The sequence below is a fragment of the Phyllobates terribilis genome, unplaced genomic scaffold (genome assembly GCF_046119375.1).
Source record: "Phyllobates terribilis strain yellow unplaced genomic scaffold, ASM4611937v1 Scaffold_4__5_contigs__length_816908805, whole genome shotgun sequence".
Taxonomy (NCBI): Eukaryota; Metazoa; Chordata; class Amphibia; order Anura; family Dendrobatidae; genus Phyllobates; species Phyllobates terribilis.
The window spans coordinates 781728100-781737463 of NW_027362764.1; the positions used below are offsets into that span (position 1 = coordinate 781728100).

A 9364-nucleotide genomic window follows, 5' to 3' on the forward strand; every position below is an offset into this window, starting at 1 on the left:
CTTTATTTTAGGTGGCGATCGGCGGGGACAGGTAATGTATAAACTTTTTTTTAGGTAACCACTGGCCACCAATGAAAAAAAAGGGGGCAGATATTATTGGGGCCAATAAACAAAAAACTTTAATAATGATAGCACCGCACCCCCCCCCAAAAAAAAAAAAAAAAAATAGGGGGGGGGGGGAATAGGGTCAATAATATATGGAGGCACATATGGGGGCAATTAAATTTAATTTTGGGGCACATTTTACAGCAGGAGCAGGCTGATGGGAACTACTGCTCCCATCGAGCTGATCCTGCTGGCACTAGTGGACGGGGCACAGACATAGGCCGATGGGAGTAGTAGTGTCACATCGGCCTATGTCTGCCTGCTGACACCCGCGCACACAGACCCCAAACAGACCCCACACAGACCCCACAGACACACCACACAGACACATACAGACCCCACATACACACCACACAGACACATACAGACACTTACCACACTAATCATGAATCCCACGTTGACATTCATGCGCTTATACCATCCCACGTTAGCAGCCATGATCCTGAGAGACAGGAATATTATGGGATTCTCGTCTTCCTGGATTATGGGATGCTCATGGGATGAATGGATGGAACGCCCAATTGTGACGTCACTTCCTATTTGCTGCGGTTTTGAGGTACAAGACCGCAGCAAATGCGCTTCACTTCCGCAATTATTTTTACATATTTGCGGATTTGAAGCGGCCCAATGCAAGTCAATGGCGGCGATTACGCCGCGCTTCCGCAAAATTAAATGACATGCTGCGGATTTTTCCGCGCAGCATAAACGCAGCGGAAAAAACCGCAGCGTGGGCATTGACAGTGCGGCTTCTCATTGAGGACCATGGGGGGCGGATTACCAAGCGTTTTTGAAGCGTTTACGCTGCGGAATTTCCGCAGCATAAACGCTTGCAAAACGCTACGTGGGCACACAGCCATACAGAATCTCTTTTCAAGAGGTTTATGGAGATATTGACCCAAAAAGACTAAGGCCGGAATCTTACAGAGATAGTTGGTGACTAGAACGTTCATTTTCATGGGAAGCTTTAGGGTCACATTTACATATAAAGAACCAGGATAATAACTGTTTATAGTGAAAAGCAGTTTATTAAAAGCAAAACAACAAAAATAAGCAAACAACGAACAACTATTTACAAAAGCCGGGGAAGTTTGAAGTGTCCTTGGTGGTCCCTGGATGGACCTTGGTGGGGAATATTCCCAGCGTGTGTGGAGCATCCTGAGATGTCAAACACAGTTCTGTTGGGGGGAAAATTGACAGAAGGGGATTCATATCCAGGGGCCGTGGGGGAGGGGTAAATATGGTCGTAGATTAGAGGAGTATTAATAAGGCGGATTGGAAGAAGATGGAAATGGGGGATAAAAATTAGATGGTGATGGGTAGTTACACAAGGTTATGGTTGGGTAGTTGGGATGAAGCACAAGTGGGTGTATACTGGGAGGGGGATCAACGCATCTGGATATGATGTGGGAAGGTTCCATAGAATCATTGGGAAAGAAAATTCGGAATCTGGAGCAGAAAAGTTGGCCGGAGCAGTTGCTTCTGTTTCGGATCTGATGGGATCTATGTGGTTTGGAAGAGAATGAGGATGGGAACCTATAGATCTGTAGGGATATCCATGAACGATGTAGGGGGCCAGGTCAGGTGCGTAGATGTCCTGCTTGCTGACCACCGAGTCCCGGAGCTTCATGGAATCAGGAGGGACCCGACTCACATCCACTGTCCAGAAGTTTCCTTTGGCCTGAGTCTGTTTTGGATCCTTCTGCTCCTGAAATAAAGATGAAATAAAATCAGATAATGGTTGAAATACATTTCTAATTTCAGGAACATAAAGTCGCTACTGTATATAGGGGTCATAGAGAATAAGTTATTGTGATAATAACTTTGTAAATGGGAAGGGTGGCTATATGGAAAATGTGGAGGGTTACTACTGAGCGTGTATATACATAGTCATGTAGAAGACGTTCATACAATAGGTTTCCATTTTTTACTCAGAGCCTCAGACTTTTCCCTTCTACATTTTTAATGTAAGTAATGTCTGTATCCATGTCTGTGTCTTGTGTGAAGGCCTTGAGCGGGGTGTAGGATCGTTCCCTAATTTCTAGGGAAATTTTCTATCAATATAGAAAAGTCTGGCATCTTTGAGTTTATTTTTAGGGGTCTTTAGGAAGCACTATTTTTCAATTATATTAGGAATGGGAAATAGATTTTCAGAAACTGTTATCAATATGATACCTTCTAAAATAATATCAAATTCTTTAAAAAATATTGTAACAAAAAAGACACCTAAAATTAAGCAGATGAAATTCATGAGCTAGAAAATTATTACTACGGTTATAAATATTCTGTGAGATGAAGATAAGTCCTGACTCATTAGAGGAGAACTACAGCGCTGTGTGTGATGAGGTTTATGGAGGAGAACCTGGCGTGTACGAAGCGAATTAGATAAAATTACTATGAGCTGAAACGTGTCCAGAAAGTGAGACCTGATCTAAGAGACCATTGTAAAATACAGCAATTTTATTAGATCTTGTATTAGAATCATGAAATGTTTAAGGTTTAAGACAGGATTTGTAGCGATTTAAGTAGGTGTTACCCCGTGTACCATATTGATGATTTCACCCGATTTCCACCATTTACCATCTCATAAAATGATGCATCTTAAAATGTATAGAAATCTCCCCTCATACATGAAAACCAGCAACGTCCATCTGAAGAGAATCCCCCCAGTAAATGACCACACGGAGTCCTCACCTTTCTGAAGCAGTCGTTAGAGGACAGGTTGTGTCTGACAGAGTCTTTTCATCCTTGGTATCGTCCATTGAAGATGGGGAAGAAGTTGCTGATCTTTTCTAAAATCTAAAAGCAAAGAAAAAACCTCAGTCCTACAAATTTCTTAATAACAGTGAACCTTTCTATCCTAAATTGAGAATTCTTTCCTATAGAGCATTTCTTAGAACTGAAGTTTTGTATTGAGGGTAAAGAACCAGCAAGAAGTTTAGAAATCTTTGAACCTGGATGTTTTCTGCTGTTATAACATTTATCAGTTTATTCACACAATGCAGGAAAATCTAAGTATTTTTTCCTCTGTGTGATTGAGCAGAAGACATAATTTTTCCACTCAGTGTGAGAACAGCCTTAAATGATTTCTTGTTATTCTCTAATTGTCCTAAGTCCATCTCCCACTAACCTATTCCTTTATAACATCGTTCTCTTACCTGCGACAGCTTCAGCTTCTTGTCTGGGACACTTTGTATCACCAGCGCAATCATGGCCAGGTAAGAGTATGGAGGTTTGGGGTATCGCTGGTAATTTTTCTTTTTCCCGGAGGACTTCTTCTCTTGACCTGATGTCATGTTTGGGTCACACTGTGCACCATCGTCTTATCGTGGACCACTGTCCATGTTGGAGTCCATCTGCAGTATCTTCTCAATGCTGAACAGGATCGGTGATGGCATATTGAATGTTTCCCTGGGCTTGGATGTTTAAGTTGATGTCTTCACAGTTGAGTTGAGTTGATGTTTGAGTTGTTGTCTTCACAGATGTCAATATTAGATCTGATGTGAAAAGGGCTTGTTAAGTGCTGATCACCCCACCTCAGGCTTTGTTATGGTAATACCCCCAAAACAAGATGGAGCCCATTGCTGGTTACACCTCAACTGCTATAGAAACACCTAGATCCATGAAGACAATAGCTGTATGAATACACAAAGTTTCAGTCCTTGGGTGTGATCCATCCTTAAAATGTGTTTTGTCATGTATATATTGTGTATACATTCAGTGTATACCCTGCCGCCTCTTATGTATATAAACGCCCATAGTGATGGCAGCTTGTGCCCTTGTCTGAAGAGTTGTATTTACCAAAGACAAAAGACCAAATTAATAATCATTTATTGATTTTTCCTTGTGATTCCATCTACAATTTTATGAAGGTGCAATAGATTGGCCTCACATAGTCCTCCATACAGTATAATGGCCCCACATAGTCCTCCATACAGGATAATGGCCCCACATAGTCCTCCATACAGTATAATGGCCTCACATAGTCCTCCATACAGTATAATGGCCCCACATAGTCCTCCATACAGAATAATGGCCCCACATAGTGTTCCACATAGTATAATGGGCCCACATAGTGCTCCGTACAGTATAAGGGGCCTACATGGTGCTCCGTACAGTATAAGGGGCTTACATGGTGCTCCATACAGTATAAGGGGCCTACATAGTGCTCCATAAAGTATGATGGGCCCCACATTAAAAAAAAAACACTCACCTCTGCCCGTTCCCTCTCTGCTCTGGTTTCTTCATGGTGTCTTCAGATCCTTTGCACATCTCGGTACAACGGGCGCTTTGTAACAATGTGATCGCACCCGCTGCACTGAGACGTCAGACGCAAAGGGGGAATCAGGGGAGAGGGAGTTTCAGCTGATTCCTGACTCTCTCTCCTCCATCATCGCTTTCACAGGCATCCATGATGCCTGTGAAAGCGATGATGGAGGAGAGAGAGTCAAGAATATACTCGGGGGACCCACCCAGCATCGCGGGCAAAATATACTCACTCTTCAGGCCAGAATTTGACATATGTGCCCTAAATTCTACAGTGGACTATTTGCTTTGGCTAATGTCAAGTGGAGGGTGTTACTAAAGACTGGACTCCCATGCCTCTCTATGGAAGCTTCAATTGTATGAGCTGTATTTGTTGTTTTGTCTTGTGGGCCCCCCACTTGCAAGAAAATGTTTAGATGTTTGTCTGTCCCTAGTATAAGTTAATAAGCTTCATGGATTCTGATCTCCATGATTTTTGTATGACGCTGTTTTACTATAATCTTAATAGCTTTTCCCAAGTGTATAAGTAGAGGAGGTTGCAGCCCGTTAGTGATTAATGTCATACTTGGTGACACATTTTGATCATTTTTGCCATTGGATTAACCACTGAGAAGTCCTCCATACATGTCAGACAAAGGTCCTTTGCCGAATGATCATTCCTCAGTTCTGTGAACATTGCTTGTTGGCGATAGAAAACCATCATCTCAGACCACATTGACCATGCTAGACTGTTTTCAGCCATTGATGCAGCCAGTGGTCATCATCAGCCTGAAAAAAATCCAACATCGGAGATCTGTGTTTAGAACGATCATTTGTTGGTCAGACATTGGTGAAAACAAACAATCATTTTTTCACCAAAATACCCGACGATCGATCTTTATAGTGAAAATGGCCATTCTGGCTGCTTTTATCTTATCTGACCAAAACAGATATAATACGAATGCTGAGGGATCCTAAAGGTCCCCATACAATTAGAAGCTTTTGCCGATCGTTTGGTCGACAGCCATGTCGGCTATTTCTCCCATGCACAGAAGCGCTCGTTCGGCCGAGTACTCTGGTGTTCTCTATGAAAAACCATCTCTGCCGATGGATTATCTCTGAGAGAAAAAAGTATGAAACCTAACATCCCCGATCGACATCGTCCCCGACAGTTGGTTTGCCGATGCCCCCATATTAGTCTAATGTGTTTGGGGGCTTTAATAATTGTGATATGCTTGAAAGTGTATTATTCATACCTGCTGTAATGTCTACAAAAACAGAGATAAAAGTTAATTTTTCAATTTAAAAACAATTTAATTTGAGAAATGCGAATTTACAATTTTTAAATTTCAAATTCTATTTTATTTTTTTACAATTTTAGATTTAAAATATGTGTAAATACTTTTATGCCCAAAAATGACAGAAGTATTCACGGAGTGATACCTTTATTGGCGAACCAGAAAATATATATTTGCAAGCTTTCGGAGCACAGAGGCTCCTTCTTCAGGCGGGATTACAATATACCACAATATAACTTAGATTTAAAATACAAAGTTCTGTCCGTTAGGAAACATATAGAAGAGCGTAATAAGATGTCTTCGATTTGCAATTTCCTGTAAATGCTTCTGTGCTTAAATACAACACTAATTCCTTCTATTATTATTTTTATACATTTTACATTTGGTTGTAAAGCTTATTGCCACATTTACATGTAAAACTGAAAAACAACATAGATCTCCTTTCATTCATTGACTGAGATAAATTAGTACAAAAAAACGCCGATAGACGATTTTGCAAGTTTTACTCCTCGAGAGATATGAAATTTATGTAATAGAAATTTTTGGAGAACACTTGTTTTTCCGCTTCCTTCTGCGCTTTATTAGAGATGAGCGTTGTTCTACTCGAACTGTTCGCCAATCTCAAATTCGAGCTGTTTTGGGCGGTGTTCGAGCCGTTCGGCGAACACGAACAATTTGAGAAAAATTCGGCTGTTCGAGGTTATGTTCGATAACTGTTCGTGCACCAAAATCATAACTGGATTTTTTCTCAGTAATGATGAAAATTAATGTTAATACGCAGTTTGAGTGTACAGCGGGGCGGGGGGAGGGGCAGGGGATGGATCTCTGCAGGAACAATGAAGATCTCCATTTTTTTTTCTCTTTCCCGCATTTACAGTGGGGAGGTGCAATCTGTCAGCCTATCAGCAGCGCACACACGGAGCGAAGTGCTTTTTTTCACACAAGCAAGGGCATGTGTGATTGGCAGTGTATGTCACATGTCCTTGCCCTATAAGACCAAGCCATTTTCCCCGTTGCCACCATTTTCTCACTGCTGCAGCTGCGTGTTAGACGGCACCGCTGTTGCTGTGTGCGCTATACCTTGTTAATTTCAAGCCAATTTTCGCACAAATATACAGATAGCTTGGGAGTAGGGAATAGTTGTGATTGCAGTCCTTTTAAGGACTAGGTTACAGCATTTCCTACGACTTTTATCAGGCAGGTCTGTGCTCTTAAATAGATAGGTTGGGAGTAAAGACTAATTGTAATTGCAGTCCTTTTCAGGACTAAGTTACATCAGTTCCTATCAGTTTTTGCCAGGCAGGTCTGTGCCAGTGCTGTGCAAGTTTTTTTCACAGCATTTGGCTGAATCTAGCAAAGCTAATCCTTTTTGGCCTATTGCAGAGTGTGTTAGTCAGTGGAGTAGCCTATCTGTGTTGCAAGATATACCACCTGTGTATAGAATACCAATTTTTTTACTGCACCTAGTGAAGTAAAATCTTTTGGGCATAGCATCATTCTATTAGTCCATCCATACTGACCTCCATCAGGTTGCAAACTGAATCTAATTTTTTTCTGCATCTAGCTCTGAAAAAATATTGGGCTTCTAGCTGTGTGTGGGTCTTGTTCTATTAATCCATCTATACTGACCTCCATCAGGTTGCAAACTGAATATAATTTTTTTCTGCATCTAGCTCTGAAAAAATATTTGGCCTTCTAGCAGTGTGTGGGACTTGTTCTATTAGTCCACCTATACTGACCTCCATCAGGTTGCAAACTGAATATATTTTTTTCTGCATCTACCTCTGAAAAAATATTGGGCTTCTAGCTGTGTGTGGGACTTGTTGTATTAGTCCATCTATACTGACCTCCATCAGGTTGCAAACTGAATATATTTTTTTCTGCATCTACCTCTGAAAAAATATTGGGCTTCTAGCTGTGTGTGGGTCTTGTTCTATTAATCCATCTATACTGACCTCCATCAGGTTGCAAACTGAATATAATTTTTTTCTGCATCTAGCTCTGAAAAAATATTGGGCTTCTAGCTGTGTGTGGGTCTTGTTCTATTAATCCATCTATACTGACCTCCATCAGGTTGCAAACTGAATATAATTTTTTTCTGCATCTAGCTCTGAAAAATTATTGGGCTTCTAGCTGTGTGTGGGTCTTGTTCTATTAATCCATCTATACTGACCTCCATCAGGTTGCAAACTGAATATAATTTTTTTCTGCATCTAGCTCTGAAAAAATATTGGACTTCTAGCTGTGTGTGGGTCTTGTTCTATTAATCCATCTATACTGACCTCCATCAGGTTGCAAACTGAATATAATTTTTTTCTGCATCTAGCTCTGAAAAAATATTTGGCTTTCTAGCAGTGTGTGGGACTTGTTCTATTAGTCCACCTATACTGACCTCCATCAGGTTGCAAACTGAATATATTTTTTTCTGCATCTACCTCTGAAAAAATATTGGGCTTCTAGCTGTGTGTGGGACTTGTTGTATTAGTCCATCTATACTGACCTCCATCAGGTTGCAAACTGAATATATTTTTTTCTGCATCTACCTCTGAAAAAATATTGGGCTTCTAGCTGTGTGTGGGTCTTGTTCTATTAATCCATCTATACTGACCTCCATCAGGTTGCAAACTGAATATAATTTTTTTCTGCATCTAGCTCTGAAAAAATATTGGGCTTCTAGCTGTGTGTGGGTCTTGTTCTATTAATCCATCTATACTGACCTCCATCAGGTTGCAAACTGAATATAATTTTTTTCTGCATCTACCTCTGAAAAAATATTGGGCTTCTAGCTGTGTGTGGGACTTGTTGTATTAGTCCATCTATACTGACCTCCATCAGGTTGCAAACTGAATATATTTTTTTCTGCATCTACCTCTGAAAAAATATTGGGCTTCTAGCTGTGTGTGGGTCTTGTTCTATTAATCCATCTATACTGACCTCCATCAGGTTGCAAACTGAATATAATTTTTTTCTGCATCTAGCTCTGAAAAAATATTGGGCTTCTAGCTGTGTGTGGGTCTTGTTCTATTAATCCATCTATACTGACCTCCATCAGGTTGCAAACTGAATATAATTTTTTTCTGCATCTAGCTCTGAAAAAATATTTGGCCTTCTAGCAGTGTGTGGGACTTGTTCTATTAGTCCACCTATACTGACCTCCATCAGGTTGCAAACTGAATATATTTTTTTCTGCATCTACCTCTGAAAAAATATTGGGCTTCTAGCTGTGTGTGGGACTTGTTGTATTAGTCCATCTATACTGACCTCCATCAGGTTGCAAACTGAATATATTTTTTTCTGCATCTACCTCTGAAAAAATATTGGGCTTCTAGCTGTGTGTGGGTCTTGTTCTATTAATCCATCTATACTGACCTCCATCAGGTTGCAAACTGAATATAATTTTTTTCTGCATCTAGCTCTGAAAAAATATTGGGCTTCTAGCTGTGTGTGGGTCTTGTTCTATTAATCCATCTATACTGACCTCCATCAGGTTGCAAACTGAATATAATTTTTTTCTGCATCTAGCTCTGAAAAATTATTGGGCTTCTAGCTGTGTGTGGGTCTTGTTCTATTAATCCATCTATACTGACCTCCATCAGGTTGCAAACTGAATATAATTTTTTTCTGCATCTAGCTCTGAAAAAATATTGGACTTCTAGCTGTGTGTGGGTCTTGTTCTATTAATCCATCTATACTGACCTCCATCAGGTTGCAAACTGAAT

The 9364-nt window shown here is 40.5% G+C and overlaps 1 pseudogene; it reads right to left on the reverse strand.

The window, feature by feature from the left end:
• Positions 1-1174: 1174 nt before the first annotated feature.
• On the reverse strand, positions 1175-4581 carry LOC141264721 (forkhead activin signal transducer 3-like; annotated as a pseudogene).
• Between the last annotated feature and the right edge of the window lie 4783 nt (positions 4582-9364).